At 34.0% G+C, this 18,662-nt stretch overlaps 1 protein-coding gene across 1 annotated transcript in view; it reads left to right on the top strand.

Moving 5' to 3' along the window:
• Nucleotides 1-18,662, top strand: part of LOC127848557 (receptor-type tyrosine-protein phosphatase eta-like) — a 415,812-nt gene that overhangs the window by 33,246 nt on the left and 363,904 nt on the right. The window contains exons 6-7 of the mRNA XM_052381095.1: nt 2,708-2,860; nt 3,708-3,860. The gene's annotated coding sequence lies outside the window, so the exon portion shown is untranslated. The remainder of the gene's footprint in view (nt 1-2,707; nt 2,861-3,707; nt 3,861-18,662) is intronic.

Here is an 18,662-nt window from a genome sequence, read left to right as displayed (position 1 = left end):
TTTTTTATTTTGAAAGATTGTCTAATAAATGACCACACCCCACATTATGCCCTCTCCCCCCCACCCTAAAAAAAAATATTAGTTTTTTTCCTTTTTTTATTTTTGAAAGATCGTTTAATAAATTATTGAATATGAACAATTTACCCATGATGGCTTATGTTATACTGTCAAGCACTCGAATAGTCGAGCGCGCTGTCCTCTGACAGCTCTTGTTTACAATGTTATAACCATTGGACTTCTATATTCTCTACAATTACAAAACACGTATAGATATTTACCAGATATTTGATGTTTGAGTCTACCTACATGACATACAGATCAAGTTAGAGTTTAGGTCTGGTTCATTGATTTTTGACAAAGTTATGGGCCTTTGACTGGAAATTTTTCTTTGAAATAACACTTCAGGTTTTTTTTTCTTTAAGATACTGTCCAAGGCCTGTAGTTTTGTCAAAAAACCAAAGGACCTTACCTTCATCATGAAATTTTCAATTGGGATATAGCTGCTGTGTGGCCTCAAAGTGCAGTTGGGGGCATTGTTGTCACTAACACAGGTCTTGTTGGTGTGTGAGTCTAGCTACATGACTAACAGATAAAATGTGAGTTTTTTCCGGCCCATTTATTTTTGGCCAGATAGTTAGCTGAGTTTTGGTATGCGAGTTTACCTACATGACTTATGAATGAATAATCCGTTTTGGTTTGGTCCATTTATATTTTTACGAAGTAAGGGGCCCTAGATTGAGAAATTTTCTCTATAAAAAACCATTTCCAGATTTTTTTTACAAAACACATTCAGATATTTAGCTGATTTTTTGGTATGTGAGTCTAACCACATGACTCACAGTTGAACTGACTTCTATTCCTGTCCATTCATTTTTGGCGAAGTAATGGACCATGGACTTAGACATTTTCTCTATTATAATCTCTATTATAACTGTTTTCCAGATATTTTTTACAAAACCCTTTCAGATAGTCTGTTGATGTTTAGTGTGTGAGTCTGCCAAGGAATATTCATGAAAATAGCACTTCTGGATGTATTTCCAAAACACTGAGATACTGTCCAAGGCCTGAAACTGTGTCAAATATCAATACACCATAACTTCGTCATGATGTTTGCAATTGCAATATAGCTACTCTGTGGCTTCAAAGTGCAGTAGGGGGCATTGTGTTTCACTAAAGCAGCTCTTGTTTTAGTCTTTCATGTCAATATTTAATGATGAAAACTGACCTATGTTATGAAAAATCTTGGAATTTCATTTTGCACGCTTCATGATTAAGACAATTTTGCAGAAGGAATAAGTTAGATATACTGACTCAACGTCAAAGTCATTTTAATCCTTACACGTTCTTCGTTTCACAGCTGTTGTTTTGGGAGCAGCTTGTACAGCAGCATATAATAATTATGCATCAGCTCCTTGTTCCTCTCCTAATGCTCAGTGCATTGGTCATCGTAAGACTTGTCAATGCAAGGCAGGATACTACAAATCAGGATCTAATAAGTGTAGTTCACGTAAGAATTTTTGGGTTGCTTCATGCATGAAGCATGATTTATGATTTTGTAATTTGCATTGAATTCTACTTTATAAAGCAAACTTTCAGATATTACACTTGATATGAAAGGGCATTTATAAAAGGAAATGCTGAGCTTATTATCTTTCTATCCCCCCTCTGGTCGCCATTCACCGGCATGTGGTCCTGCACACCTTGGTAATTTCTTTCAATTCTTTTATTTGAACATTACCAGAGTTGTGGCCTATTTTTAACAACAAAAAATGAATCCCCACATTTTAATCTCCAATTTTGATACAATTTGATATCTTGTATATCTTTTGAATGATTTTCATGAAACTTGGCTTATTGTTAATGTCATTGACAGGTTGCATGAAGAATTCAAGAATCATTCAAAATGGAGTTGTTTGAAAAAAATCATTGAATCTAGATATTTCAGATTTTATACAGCAAAAATCATGGAATTTTTCATTTAAGAAAATTGCCATATGATTGCAAAAAAATGATTTTATCCATTTAAATGATCTTATTAAACGTATAAACCAGATCCTAAAATGATTGAATTTGGAGATACAATTTTTGTCTATGCTTGTAGAAATTTTTAACCCTTATAGTACACTGGTAACAAATGTTGAAGGCTACTAAGCATATACATGTCCATCAATGTTAAGTTAAACCATTTCCATTTTTGCTGAATGCAAAGCATGGCACAAACTTTAAATAGAATGTCACTGTGATTTTCTGAGTTTAAAATGTCCAGAATTTATCATGATCTATTTCATTAAAAAATCTTTGAATTTTGGGGTTCAGTAGATTGTATGCTCCATAATAAGGACAATATTCAGCGGGTATAAGTAAGTTATGCCAGCTCAAGGTCAAATTAAGAATTGAAGTTCAAAATTTTAAGTCTCAATTCTGGTGTTTTGTTCCACATACATTTTGTCATATGAATGCTTTTTATGAAACTTACCTCAAATATTTAGTTCCTCATTAGGATTTTAATAGCATTTAAAAAGTATGTCTACCCACAAGTCATAACTATTCTGTTCTGACTCTGAAAACTTCAACCCAGTAGTGTACTGCTGTTTTGTTGGTGACACAGCTCTTGTTTTGTTAAATCTGTAATGTCAATTAACATTTAAATTTAATTAGAGTCCATGTTGGAAATATAATAACAAGCTTCATGTTCATCTTTTCACAGCTGTGGGGCTTGGCACAACTTGCACAGCGGCAACTAGTGGTATTGCATCAGCGCCATGTTCCACTCTCAATGCTGAGTGTCTTGGTAGCCCGACTAAAACTTGTCAGTGCAGGACTGGATACTACCAATCTGGGTCTAATGCATGCAGTTCACGTAAGATATTATTTGATGTTTTTTTGGATAATACAACTTTTTAATTGTATTATATGCACTTTTAATTGGATTGGTTGGTAGTGAAGGCAGTTTACCCGTAGATAGGAAATTAAATAAATTTGAAATGTAATGATCGTAACATGTACTGCCTTTCAAAGCTGTGGTTTTAGGGCTATCTTGTACAGCACAATCTAATAATGCGATAACTCCATTTTCCACTTCCAATGCTCAGTGTTTAGGTCCTGAGAATTCTCATTTCAAGTCGGATACTGCAAATCTGGATCTAATAAATATAGTTCACATAAGAATTTGGGGGCTGCTTGATGGATGATGATAAGGGAAATAGTATGGAATTTTATATTTTAAAAAATGCCATGTTATTTTAGTGTATAAAATGATTTTATCCATAAAAATGATATGATTTAACTCAAAATCTAGATCTAAACATAAAAGCTTTAAAAAAATGTAGACATTGTTTTTGTTTTTTTTGCTTGAAGGAACTTATTCGAGTACACAGCATGCAAATCCATTTAGGCTACCAAGCATTTACATCAATATTTAGTAAAAAACCTGTTTGTATTTTGCTGTGTGAAATTCATGACATAAACTATAATAAGAATGGCACTGGGATGCAATCCATGAATGAGACAATATGCTGATGGCATGAGTGAGTTAAGGCGAATCAAGGTCATATTAAGAATTGTAAGTCAAATTGTGTTGTTTTTTGCACTGCTGTTTTGTTTGTGACAAAGCTCTTGTTTTGTTTAATCTGTATGAAAATAAACATTGAATGTGTTGTACTCCATGTTGAAAATGGAATGACACTTTCATGTTGATCTTTTCACAGCTGTGGGGCTTGGGGCAACCTGCACAGCGGCAACTAGTGGTATTGCATCTGCGCCATGTTCCACTCTTAATGCCGAGTGTCTTGGTAGCCCGACTAAAACTTGTCAGTGCAGGACTGGATACTACAGAACCACGTCTGATACATGCAATTTACGTAAGATATTGTTTGTTGATTCTTCAATATGCACTTTCATTTTATCAGTTGGTTGCGGAGATTTACTTTGAAAATTGATTATATTTGAAACATAATAAGTCTTTCATGTAGCTGTTGTTTAAGGGACTTCTTGTACTGCAGCATCTTAAAATAATGCAGCAACTGCATGTTGCTCACGCAATTCTCAGTGAATTGTTAAGCATTCATTGACTTGTCATTGCAAGGAAATATACTACAAATCTGGATCTTATAAATGTAGCTCACTTGAGCATGTTTATGTTGCTTGATGTGTGATGCATGATACATAATTTTGTAAAACAATATAAAATTCTCACTTTAAGAAACAGCTTTCAGATGATACAGTTTACATGAAAATGCATTTATAAAAAAAATGCTGATCTTTCATCTTTGCAGAATAATCTCATAAATAGTCAGGGTCTTTCCATTCATCAGTCATTTGTATTTTTGTTAATTCTCTGAAATCCAAAACTTGTCACTGCTAAATTGATGAAACCTTACAATAACTATCAGCAGCATGAGAACTTGCTCGTCCATGGTGTTTTGGTTTTATTGAAACATAAACAAATCATATTAACTAGCATGTGATCTTGTACAACTTGGCAATTTGTTTTTAATATTTTATTTCAACATATCTGAGTAGTTTCCTATTTTTAACAAACCAAAAAAAAATTGAATCCCTGCATTTAAGTCTCCAAGTTTGATACCATTCAACATCTTGTTTAATTTTTGAATAATTTTCATGACACTTTGTTTATTGTTAAGATCATAAACAGGATGCAGGCAGGTCTGAAAAATCATCCAAAATTGACTTGGTTCGGAAAAAAATCACTAAATCTAGATAATATCCGATTTTATAATGGAACATGCATGTTATTTTAATTTTAAAAAATTTGCCATTGTAGAGCATAAAAATGATTTAATCCTTTAAAATCATAGAATTAAACGTATATATAGATCTTCAATAATAGCATTTACAGACGTGTTTTTTTTGCTTGAAGAATTTTTTTTCAAGTACATATGGCGCAAATCTGTTTAGACAACCAAACATATACATTAAAGACTACCAAACATATAGTCTAGACAATCCCAGAATCGATAAATTGACCGCTGCCATATTGGCTATCACGTGACCCTGCCGCCATCTTGGTACTGAAGAATTTGACAGATAACAGCGTTCTACATGGGTGACATGTAGAACGCTGTTATCTGTCAAATTCTTCATGTAATGTTTATGCCGAATTTGCTGTATTTTTAAAAAAGAAATCCTCTCAGTTATGCCTTTGCTTAAAACACAATTATTTCTTTATTGAATTTTATTATTCGAAGATGATTATAAAGGTCATTTTCGCAGTCTCAAGTAAACTTTGTGATTGTTAGCGTTAATAATTCCGCTGATGTTATTTTTTAGCGAAATTTTTAAAGAGTTATGACGGAGATATACAATTCTTTGAAAATCAGATATCTGCCTTTGATTAAAACATTATTATTTCTTTATAAAAAAATTACTTCAACCCAGTAGTGTACTGCTGTTTTGTTGGTGACACAGCTCTTGTTTTGCTAAATCTGTAATGTCAATTAACATTTAAATTTAATTAGAGTCCATGTTGGAAATATAATAACAAGCTTCATGTTCATCTTCTCACAGCTGTGGGGCTTGGCACAACTTGCACAGCGGCAACTAGTGGTATTGCATCAGCGCCATGTTCCACTCTCAATGCTGAGTGTCTTGGTAGCCCGACTAAAACTTGTCAGTGCAGGACTGGATACTACCAATCTGGGTCTAATGCTTGCAGTTCACGTAAGATATTATTTGATGTTTTTTGGATAATACAACTTTTTAATTGTATAATATGCACTTTTAATTGGATTGGTTGGTAGTGAAGGCAGTTTACCCGTAGATAGGAAATTAATTAAATTTGAAATGTAATGATCGTAACATGTACTGCCTTTCAAAGCTGTGGTTTTAGGGCTATCTTGTACAACACAATCTAATAATGCAATAACTCCATTTTCCACTTCCAATGCTCAGTGTTTAGGTCCTGAGAATTCTCATTTCAAGTCGGATACTGCAAATCTGGATCTAATAAATATAGTTCACATAAGAATTTGGGGGCTGCTTGATGGATGATGATAAGGGAAATAGTATGGAATTTTATATTTTAAAAAATGCCATGTTATTTTAGTGTATAAAATGATTTTATCCATAAAAATGATATGATTTAACTCAAAATCTAGATCTAAACATAAAAGCTTTAAAAAAATGTAGACATTGTTTTTGTTTTCTTTTGCTTGAAGGAACTTATTCGAGTACACAGCATGCAAATCCATTTAGGCTACCAAGCATTTACATCAATATTTAGTAAAAAACCTGTTTGTATTTTGCTGTGTGAAATTCATGACATAAACTATAATAAGAATGGCACTGGGATGCAATCCATGAATGAGACAATATGCTGATGGCATGAGTGAGTTATGGCGAATCAAGGTCATATTAAGAATTGTAAGTCAAATTGTGTTGTTTTTTTGCACTGCTGTTTTGTTTGTGACAAAGCTCTTGTTTTGTTTAATCTGTATGAAAATAAACATTGAATGTGTTGTACTCCATGTTGAAAATGGAATGACACTTTCATATTGATCTTTTCACAGCTGTGGGGCTTGGGGCAACCTGCACAGCGGCAACTAGTGGTATTGCATCTGCGCCATGTTCCACTCTTAATGCCGAGTGTCTTGGTAGCCCGACTAAAACTTGTCAGTGCAGGACTGGATACTACAGAACCACGTCTGATACATGCAATTTACGTAAGATATTGTTTGTTGATTCTTCAATATGCACTTTCATTTTATCAGTTGGTTGTGGAGATTTACTTTGAAAATTGATTATATTTGAAACATAATAAGTCTTTCATGTAGCTGTTGTTTAAGGGACTTCTTGTACTGCAGCATCTTAAAATAATGCAGCAACTGCATGTTGCTCACGCAATGCTCAGTGAATTGTTAAGCATTCATAGACTTGTCATTGCAAGGAAATATACTACAAATCTGGATCTTATAAATGTAGCTCACTTGAGCATGTTTATGTTGCTTGATGTGTGATGCATGATACATAATTTTGTAAAACAATATAAAATTCTCACTTTAAGAAACAGCTTTCAGATAATACAGTTTACATGAAAATGCATTTATAAAAAGAAGTGCTGATCTTTCATCTTTGCAGAATAATCTCATAGTCAGGGTCTTTCCATTCATCAGTCATTTGTATTTTTGTTAATTCTCTGAAATCCAAAACTTGTCACTGCTAAATTGATGAAACCTTACAATAACTATCAGCAGCATGAGAACTTGCTCGTCCATGGTGTTTTGGTTTTATTGAAACATAAACAAATCATATTAACTAGCATGTGATCTTGTACAACTTGGCAATTTGTTTTTAATATTTTATTTCAACATATCTGAGTAGTTTCCTATTTTTAACAAACCAAAAAAAAATTGAATCCCTGCATTTAAGTCTCCAAGTTTGATACCATTCAACATCTTGTTTAATTTTTGAATAATTTTCATGACACTTTGTTTATTGTTAAGATCATAAACAGGTTGCAGGCAGGTCTGAAAAATCATCCAAAATTGACTTGGTTCGGAAAAAAATCACTAAATCTAGATAATATCCGATTTTATAATGGAACATGCATGTTATTTTAATTTTAAAAAATTGCCATTTTAGAGCATAAAAATGATTTAATCCTTTAAAATCATGTAAAAAAAATGTGTATGATTCAATACCGATACAGATTTTTTTATTGAATTAAACGTATATATAGATCTTCAATAATAGCATTTAGAGGCGTGTTTTTTTGCTTGAAGAATTTTTTTTCAAGTACATATGGCGCAAATCTGTTTAGACAACCAAACATATACATTAAAGACTACCAAACATATAGTCTAGACAATCCCAGAATCGATAAATTGACCGCCGCCATATTGGCTATCACGTGACCCTGCCGCCATCTTGGTACTGAAGAGTTTGACAGATAACAGCGTTCTACATGGGTGACATGTAGAACGCTGTTATCTGTCAAATTCTTCACGTAATATTTATGCCGAATTTGCTGTATTTTTAAAAAAGAAATCCTCTCAGTTATGCCTTTGCTCAAAACACAATTATTTCTTTATTGAATTTTATTATTCGAAGATGATTATAAAGGTCATTTTCGCAGTCTCAAGTAAACTTTGTGATTGTTAGCGTTAATAATTCCGCAGATGTTATTTTTTAGCGAAATTTTTAAAGAGTTATAACGGAGATATACAATTCTTTGAAAATCAGATATCTGCCTTTGATTAAAACATTATTATTTCTTTATAAAAAAATTATATAGTTCCAGACATACCATAAAGGTGTCAAGTCGTTACCGCGCTATGGCAGCCCGATTAAGTAATTTAAAACAAACTGTGAATGTCTATAATAGACGTGCGGTATCACCAAAAAGTGATTGACTCGATCGTTTTATTAATTATTTATTATCGCCTATGATAAACAATTTAATTAAAAAATTAATGCATGCCGTTGCGACGATCACTTTCTTGTGATCTTCTCGGGTATTTTAAAAGATCTTATAGCCATGTTTTTAACGCTGAAATGGTTGTTTGTTTGTTTGTCAGATAAACTGTTAGAAATATGACTTTTCAATATCCATCCATCTGTATGCAAATTCATTCATTGCCGTTGACTAATTTCGAACGCATCTAAAATGTCGCAGCCTCCAGCTAAACGCATATGCGTAGAGCTCACGTTAGAGGATAAGATAAAGTGATCTTGGACTTTTTCGTGAAATCGTAAACTTCAAGAATTAGTAGGTTTTGAAATTATTAATATCTTAAAAAATAATTATGACGCTGTTTTTTGCTTGTGTGTATGTTTTATGAAATGTGGTACATGTATGTATTGAATAATAAATCGTGTATCTACAACAATTTTATATGTGTCGTCACTCGCCTATATGAAAAATGCCACGTACGTACATGTATAAAGCACCACGCTCACTTTGGGATTAATCAAAACAAGTCGGTATGGATTTATTTTTGCTTTTATTCGATTAATACACATTTTTTTAAGAAGGCAATTAACATCATCAGTACCTGCGTACAGTTATCACATGGTACATGTAAATGTATATGGTTTGTTTTATCTTTATGTGATTCTGTACACAATGCATACCATGTATATTTCGGCAATATGCATACTCTTGGTAAACCGGAACTCTCTGAAAACCGGACGATCAGGCCGGTCCCGAGACCGTCCGGTTTACAGAGAGTCTACTGTATTTAAAATTTATCATCAAAGCAATTATTTTATTTTAAAATATAATTTATTATTTAACATCAAAAAAGAGGTGGAGACAAAGACAACATGCCTTATGTTGATGGTACTTGAGATAATGATTTGTTATGACCTATTTTTTGTTTTCACAGAACTCTCACTGGGTACAGCATGTTCTACATCAGCACCATCTCCGTGTTCTGCAGCCAATTCTGAGTGTAGCAGTGGAAGAACTTGTCAGTGTATCAGCACCCATTACCAGTCTGCAGAAAATACTTGCAGTCAAAGTAAAGATGATTTCTCCTTTATAATAAGACTTATTTTAGCTATTAATAAATAATTGTATCACTAACAAAACTAAACTGCTAAGAATTACCTTTATAACAGTCCAAGATGTGATATTTGTGTAATATTTAAAATTTACCATCAAAGCAAGTATTTTATTTTAAAATATAATTTATTATTTAACATCAAAAAAGAGGTGGAGACAAAGACAACATGCCTTATTTTGATGGTACTTGAATTAATGATTTATAATATCCTATGTTTTCTTTTCACAGAAATCTCGCTGGGTTTAGCATGTTCTACATTAGCACAATCTCAGTGTTCTGCAGCCAATTCTGTGTGTAGCAGTGGAGGAACTTGTCAGTGTATCAGCACCCATTACCAGTCTGCAGAAAATACTTGCAGTCAAAGTATAGATGATTTCTCTTTTATAATAAGACTTATTTTAGCTACTAATAAATAATTGTATCACTAACAAAACTAAACTGCTAAGAATTACCTTTATAACAGTCCAAGATGTGATATTTGTGTAATACAGTAGACTCTGCCAATACTGGACTCTCTGAATACCGGAACTCTCCCGATTCCGGACGGTCGGGCCAGTCCCGTATTTTCTCCTTCTATTTCTTTGTTAAAAAATGCTGAATAAACCGAACTCTCTGAAAACTGGAAACCGGACGGGTATCTCCGTAAATTTGATCATTTTCGACATAAAATACATTGAGTATACCGGACGGTCTAAATTCTCAAGATGACTGAGGCGTGAAAATAACAATACCAAGTCAGCACAGCGAGTGCGGTGTCACACATTTTGCTCGCGCAATTATCGATAATCAGATTAAACATACCATAAAGGTGTCAAGTCGTTACCGCGCTATGGGAGTCCGATTAAGTAATTTAAAACAAACTGTGAATGTCTATAATAGTCGTGCGGTAACACCAAAAAGTGATTGACTCGATCGTTTTATTAATTATTTATTATCGCCTATGATAAACAATTTAATTAAAAAATTAATGCATGCCGTTGCGACGATCACTTTCTTGTGATCTTCTCGGGTATTTTAAAAGATCTTATAGCCATGTTTTTAACGCTGAAATGGTTGTTTGTTTGTTTGTCAGATAAACTGTTAGAAATATGACTTTTCAATATCCATCCATCTGTATGCAAATTCATTCATTGCCGTTGACTAATTTCGAACGCATCTAAAATGTCGCAGCCTCCAGCTAAACGCATATGCGTAGAGCTCACGTTAGAGGATAAGATAAAGTGATCTTGGACTTTTTCGTGAAATCGTAAACTTCAAGAATTAGTAGGTTTTGAAATTATGAATATCTTAAAAAATAATTATGACGCTGTTTTTTGCTTGTGTGTATGTTGTATGAAATGTGGTACATGTATGTATTGAATAATAAATCGTGTATCTACAACAATTTTATATGTGTCGTCACTCGCCTATATGAAAAATGCCACGTACGTACATGTATAAAGCACCACGCTCACTTTGGGATTAATCAAAACAAGTCGGTATGGATTTTTTTTTGCTTTTATTCGATTAAATACACATTTTTTTAAGAAGGCAATTAACATCATCAGTAACTGCGTACAGTTATCACATGGTACATGTAAATGTATATGGTTTGTTTTATCTTTATGTGATTCTGTACACAATGCATACCATGTATATTTCGGCAATATGCATACTCTTGGTAAACCGGAACTCTCTGAAAACCGGACGATCAGGCCGGTCCCGAGACCGTCCGGTTTACAGAGAGTCTACTGTATTTAAAATTTATCATCAAAGCAATTATTTTATTTTAAAATATAATTTATTATTTAACATCAAAAAAGAGGTGGAGACAAAGACAACATGCCTTATGTTGATGGTACTTGAGATAATGATTTGTTATGACCTATTTTTTGTTTTCACAGAACTCTCACTGGGTACAGCATGTTCTACATCAGCACCATCTCCGTGTTCTGCAGCCAATTCTGAGTGTAGCAGTGGAAGAACTTGTCAGTGTATCAGCACCCATTACCAGTCTGCAGAAAATACTTGCAGCCAAAGTAAAGATGATTTCTCCTTTATAGAAAGACTTATTTTAGCTATTAATAAATAATTGTATCACTAACAAAACTAAACTGCTAAGAATTACCTTTATAACAGTCCAAGATGTGATATTTGTGTAATATTTAAAATTTACCATCAAAGCAAGTATTTTATTTTAAAATATAATTTATTATTTAACATCAAAAAAGAGGTGGAGACAAAGACAACATGCCTTATTTTGATGGTACTTGAGATAATGATTTATAATATCCTATGTTTTCTTTTCACAGAAATCTCGCTGGGTTCAGCATGTTCTACATTAGCACAATCTCCGTGTTCTGCAGCCAATTCTGTGTGTAGCAGTGGAGGAACTTGTCAGTGTATCAGCACCCATTACCAGTCTGCAGAAAATACTTGCAGTCAAAGTATAGATGATTTCTCTTTTATAATAAGACTTATTTTAGCTATTAATAAATAATTGTATCACTAACAAAACTAAACTGCTAAGAATTACCTTTATAACAGTCCAAGATGTGATATTTGTGTAATACAGTAGACTCTGCCAATACTGGACTCTCTGAATACCGGAACTCTCCCGATTCCGGACGGTCGGGCCAGTCCCGTATTTTCTCCTTCTATGTCTTTGTTAAAAAATGCTGAATAAACCGAACTCTCTGAAAACTGGAAACCGGACGGGTATCTCCGTAAATTTGATCATTTTCGACATAAAATACATTGAGTATACCGGACGGTCTAAATTCTCAAGATGACTGAGGCGTGAAAATAACAATACCAAGTCAGCACAGCGAGTGCGGTGTCACACATTTTGCTCGCGCAATTATCGATAATCGGATTAAACATACCATAAAGGTGTCAAGTCGTTACCGCGCTATGGGAGTCCGATTAAGTAATTTAAAACAAACTGTGAATGTCTATAATAGTCATGCGGTAACACCAAAAAGTGATTGACTCGATCGTTTTATTAATTATTTATTATCGCCTATGATAAACAATTTAATTAAAAAATTAATGCATGCCGTTGCGACGATCACTTTCTTGTGATCTTCTCGGGTATTTTAAAAGATCTTATAGCCATGTTTTTAACGCTGAAATGGTTGTTTGTTTGTTTGTCAGATAAACTGTTAGAAATATGACTTTTCAATATCCATCCATCTGTATGCAAATTCATTCATTGCCGTTGACTAATTTCGAACGCATCTAAAATGTCGCAGCCTCCAGCTAAACGCATATGCGTAGAGCTCACGTTAGAGGATAAGATAAAGTGATCTTGGACTTTTTCGTGAAATCGTAAACTTCAAGAATTAGTAGGTTTTGAAATTATGAATATCTTAAAAAATAATTATGACGCTGTTTTTTGCTTGTGTGTATGTTTTATGAAATGTGGTACATGTATGTATTGAATAATAAATCGTGTATCTACAACAATTTTATATGTGTCGTCACTCGCCTATATGAAAAATGCCACGTACGTACATGTATAAAGCACCACGCTCACTTTGGGATTAATCAAAACAAGTCGGTATGGATTTTTTTTGCTTTTATTCGATTAAATACACATTTTTTTAAGAAGGCAATTAACATCATCAGTACCTGCGTACAGTTATCACATGGTACATGTAAATGTATATGGTTTGTTTTATCTTTATGTGATTCTGTACACAATGCATACCATGTATATTTCGGCAATATGCATACTCTTGGTAAACCGGAACTCTCTGAAAACCGGACGATCAGGCCGGTCCCGAGACCGTCCGGTTTACAGAGAGTCTACTGTATTTAAAATTTATCATCAAAGCAATTATTTTATTTTAAAATATAATTTATTATTTAACATCAAAAAAGAGGTGGAGACAAAGACAACATGCCTTATGTTGATGGTACTTGAGATAATGATTTGTTATGACCTATTTTTTGTTTTCACAGAACTCTCACTGGGTACAGCATGTTCTACATCAGCACCATCTCCGTGTTCTGCAGCCAATTCTGAGTGTAGCAGTGGAAGAACTTGTCAGTGTATCAGCACCCATTACCAGTCTGCAGAAAATACTTGCAGTCAAAGTAAAGATGATTTCTCCTTTATAATAAGACTTATTTTAGCTATTAATAAATAATTGTATCACTAACAAAACTAAACTGCTAAGAATTACCTTTATAACAGTCCAAGATGTGATATTTGTGTAATATTTAAAATTAAAATTTACCATCAAAGCCAGTATTTTATTATGCCCCCCTTCGAAGAAGAGGGGGTATATTGCTTTGCTCGACATGTCGGTCTGTCGGTCCGTCCACCAGGTGGTTTCTGGATGATAACTCAAGAACGCTTGGGCCTAGGATCATGAAACTTCATGGGTACAATGATCATGACTCGCAGATGACCCCTATTGATTTAGAGGTCACTAGGTCAAAGGTCAAGGTCACGGTTACCCGAAATAGTAAAATGGTTTTTGGATGATAACTCAAGAACGCATACGGGGCCAACAGGGCGAACTCTGGACAATATAACTGAAGCAACTGGTCTGTAATCCTAAATCTATAATTAACAGTCCAATGAAACATCATCCTTTGAGTAAAATAAAGTGGATCAGTAAAAATATATCAGAATATGAGATTTTTTTGTATATTCTGTATATTAAATATTGTGTTTATGTTTAATTTTGTTGTTTAATATAAATATAAGCAGGACAGGGGAGGTAATACACTATTATATCTTATATACAGGGGCAACAAATGCAATAAGTTTAAATTTCATGTTTAATAAATAGAGGATATTTGTTCATGTCAGTGTGAGATCATTTGTTATTTTTTATGATCACATCTAATAAAATACCACACCCCACATTATACCCCCCCTCTCACTCCCCCCTACCCCCCACCCCCCCTCAAAAAAAAAAAAAAAATTTTTTAAACATCTAATAAATTACCACACACCACATTATACCCACCTCTCATCTCCCCCCCACCCCCCCTACCCCCTACCCCCCCAAACCCCCCCCCAAAAAAAATAATAATGATAATGATTTGTTATGACCTATTTTTTGTTTTCACAGAACTCTCCAATCTGCAGCAAATACTTGCAGTCAAAGTAAAGATGTTTTCTCTCTTATCGTAAAACTTTTATGTATTGTACTAAGTGGTAAGGAAAAGGTCATAGACCGGACGGACTTGTATGACAGTTATGTTAAAATGCCAAAAAGAAGATACAAAATATCTAATATTTTTTCCAAAATGGCACAATGAGCGGTAAAACCCGCCCTAACAACAGTTTATTAAAACACATAAAACCAAATTAAAAAACCTAAGATTTGGTATCATAATGAGACAACATGAAAATACTACATAGAAAATACATACAAAAAAGGAAATACACAAATCTATTCTAGGCGGTGAAGTGGTGGAGGTGGTTGTTGATAATTTATCTCTATAAATCGCCAAGATCAATATCAATTGGCTGAACAGCTGACGTGATCTCATCCTTTTAAATTGATTGGCTAATAAGAAAGCGTGGCAAGAATAGATTATGATTTGCCAGAGAGCTCACGTGATCTTATACCTTTAATAAGTGAAGGCGAACAATCAGATTTTAAAAGAATTATGTGTGCATGAAATATTATTTTTGTATTGTCCTTAGAGGTAAGGTAAAAGTTCATAGAATGGATGGACTCGTATGAAATGAAGGAAATAACAAAGACAATGATTGATTGAAAAAGTGCATTTATTTTAAAATGCCATAAAGTAGAACAAAAATATATAACAAAAATCCAGAATGGCATAATGGGCTGTAAAACAAGGGGAACCGGAAATGTAACCTTGCCACCCATGGAGTATGAGAGAGGACCTTAATTAAAAGTGGTTATTTTAATAAACTTATTAAAAGCTAGTTAGAATTTCTAAGTTGTAAGCCAAGCATAAATAAAACCCTGAGGCCTTAGCTTAAAGTGGCCTTAAACCATCAAAAAGAAGCGGACAGTTAAAAGGCAAGTATATATTACAAGATTAAGTATTGATGCAAAGCATCAAAGGGCGTCGGGAATTTCAGTGTAAAAGGCACTCAATGAAGTTAATGGAATGATTTTTTTTCTACTGTAAATATTAATATATTGGCCGATTATTTTAAGCAAAATAAAAAAAGATACTGGTATAACCATTATCTATGATTGGGTGTTATAACTCCCAAATAACCATTATCTATGATGTTGTGTTATATCCCCAAATAACCATTATCTATGATTTTGTGTTGTAACCCCCAAATATTTCATAGTTCATTTTATTTACATTAGTTTCCTTTTTTACTGGCATCCGTGTGCAGTTTTCATTAATGGAACAGAACTGTGTAGGTTTTAAAAAATCTGCTTCATCTTGTTAGCGTAATTTCATATTTTTCTCAACTTCAAGTGGAGATGATTCTGAACTTATTCTAACGTTGCTCATTTACAATAGGGGTTGAGTACTCATTGATATGAAAACACTGTAAAAGTTTTAATGTGTTTACGAACCCCCCCTCTCACACATATATTTCATGGGCATAATAAAAACAAAAAATGGTTACAATAAAACAGCTTATTTATTTAAACTAAAATGTCTACATCAAAACAAAAAAGTTAACATTGAACACAAATAAAATAATTTGATTCTACTGGGGCTCGAACCCTTGGGCCTCTCACATGTGAAGCGAGCATGTAACCACTACAATACGGAACCGCTTTAAAAATCACCTTTTAACTAAGATATTAATAAGCTATTAATAGTCGGTTTAAATGTAAACCTGGAAGTTCAAACGCTGGATAGTGAGCGGGGTTAAAGGCCCATACCAAAGGGTCCATACCACTGGCAAGATACAAGTCAGGCCTGCGGCCTTCTATATGTGGTTCTTAAAAAAACCTGTAGGAGGACTTGATAGTAATGAGACTCATTATTACAATTAATAATACGTGTCCCACTTCGCGCTCTATAGCGCCTTTATTAGTAACTAGGTGGTTGCTAGGATAGTGGAACAAAAAAGGTTTTAATGTGTATACAAATCCCCCCTCCACCCTCTCACACATATATTTCATGGCATAATAAAAACAAAAAATGGTTACAATAAAACAGCATATTTATTTAAACTAAAATGTCTACATCAAAACAAAAAGTTAACATAGAACACAAATAAAATAATTTGATGCTACTGGGGCTCGAACCTTGGACCTCTCACATGTGAAGCGAGCGTGTTACCACTACACTACGGAACCACTTGAAAAATCACCTTCTAACTAAGATATTAATAAGCTATTAATAGTCGGTTTAAATGAGAACCCGTTTGTTTAAATGCTGGATAGTGAGCGGGGTTAAAGGTCCATGCATAAGGGTCCATACCACTGGCAAGATACGGGTCAGGCCTGCGACCATCTATATGTGGTTCTTAAAAAAAAACCTGTAGGAGGACTTGATAGTAATGAGACTGGGGTGCTGTGATGGTGCTCCTCATTAATAAGCTGCTGCTTCCTTTTTCAAGACTCTTTATTACAATTAATAACAGTGTCCCGCTTCGCGCTCTGTAGCGCCTTTATTAGTAACTAGGTGGTTGCTATGATAGTGGAACTAAGAATGTTTTAATGTGTTTACGAACCCCCCCCCCCTACCCTCTCACACATATATTTCATGGGCATAATAAAAACAAAAAAGAGCACCGCATAATGGGTGCCACGCTCGGCTGCTAAAGCTTGAAGCTTGTCAGAATTTTTTTTTTTTAGAAGTCACAGTGACCTTGACCTTTGACCTATTGACCCAAAAATGGGTGTGGCGTGTAGAACTCATCAAGGTGCATCTACATATGAAGTTTCAAAGTTGTAGGTGGAAGCCCTTGGACTTTAGAGCCTATGTTAAAGTTTTATATTAGAGGTCACAGTGACCTTGACCTTTGACCTAAAGACCCAAATATGGATGTGGCGTTTAGAACTCATCAAGCTGCATCTACATATGAAGTTTTTAAGTAGATGGTGAAAGCACTTTGATTTTAGAGCCAATGTTAAGGTTTCAGCACGACACCTACGGTGGACGGCTGACGGTGGACGACAAGCTGACTATGACAATACCTCTGGTTTTCTCCGAAAACAGCCGAGCTAATAATGGTTACAATAAAACAGCATTTTTATTTAAACTAAAATGTCTACATAAAAACAAAAAGTTAACATAGAACACAAATAAAATAATTTGATTCTACTGGGGCTCAAACCTTGGACCTCTCACATGAGAAGCCAACGTGTAACCACTACACTACAGAACCGCTTGAAAAATCACCTTCTTACTAAGGTACTTTTCCAGAAACACTCTTTGTTATTATTTCCACATAGTAAAGTGTGTATCACAACTAATTGCAAAATTTTAAAACTTTTTACCAGCCGGTAAACTTTTTATACTTGGTTGAATACACCTACTCCTTGACTCGGTTGGGCGTTTTCTATGGATTTACCCTATATCGAAAATATATAGTTTTTTGTAATGGGATATACATATATTTTGACAATTAACTTAATAAATGTACTTGACTGGATTTTGTTAGTAGATACAGAATTTAAAAAGTGTCATTGAAAAAAAATTGTGGCTTTGGTGTCCAATAATATATGCACTTATCTGGATAAAATGGAAAAAACGACAACAAATGGTTCAGTGACAAGAAACTTTAATTACGTTTTATGTCATTTGTAGTGTGATGAAATGCATATATTGTACATATTTATTTAACACAACACATTTTCTACACACTGAATGAATTTCAGGAAGTTTTACCGTTCCTATCTCAAGAAATTTTACTTTGTGTATGCCTACCCCAATTCATTTTCACGCAATGAATTTATGTATAAATTTGTTTATCACTTCTTTTTGGGGGTTTTCTAGTTGCTTATTAAAAGCTACAGTCATAAACCATGACATGTGAAGAAATTTAGCTAACTTTTAATTAATATTGATATAATAATACAGTAACAAGAGCACCGCATAACGGGTGCCACGCTCGGCTGCGAAAGCTTGTCAGAATTTTTTTTTTTTTTTTAGAGGTCACAGTGACCTTAACCTTTGACCTAGTGACCCTAAATGGGTGTGGCGTGTAGAACTCATCAAGGTGCATCTACACATGAAGTT

This window comes from Dreissena polymorpha, chromosome 1 (assembly GCF_020536995.1).
Source record: "Dreissena polymorpha isolate Duluth1 chromosome 1, UMN_Dpol_1.0, whole genome shotgun sequence".
In the NCBI taxonomy this organism is placed as follows: Eukaryota; Metazoa; Mollusca; class Bivalvia; order Myida; family Dreissenidae; genus Dreissena; species Dreissena polymorpha.
This window is presented reverse-complemented; position numbering and strand designations above follow the sequence as displayed.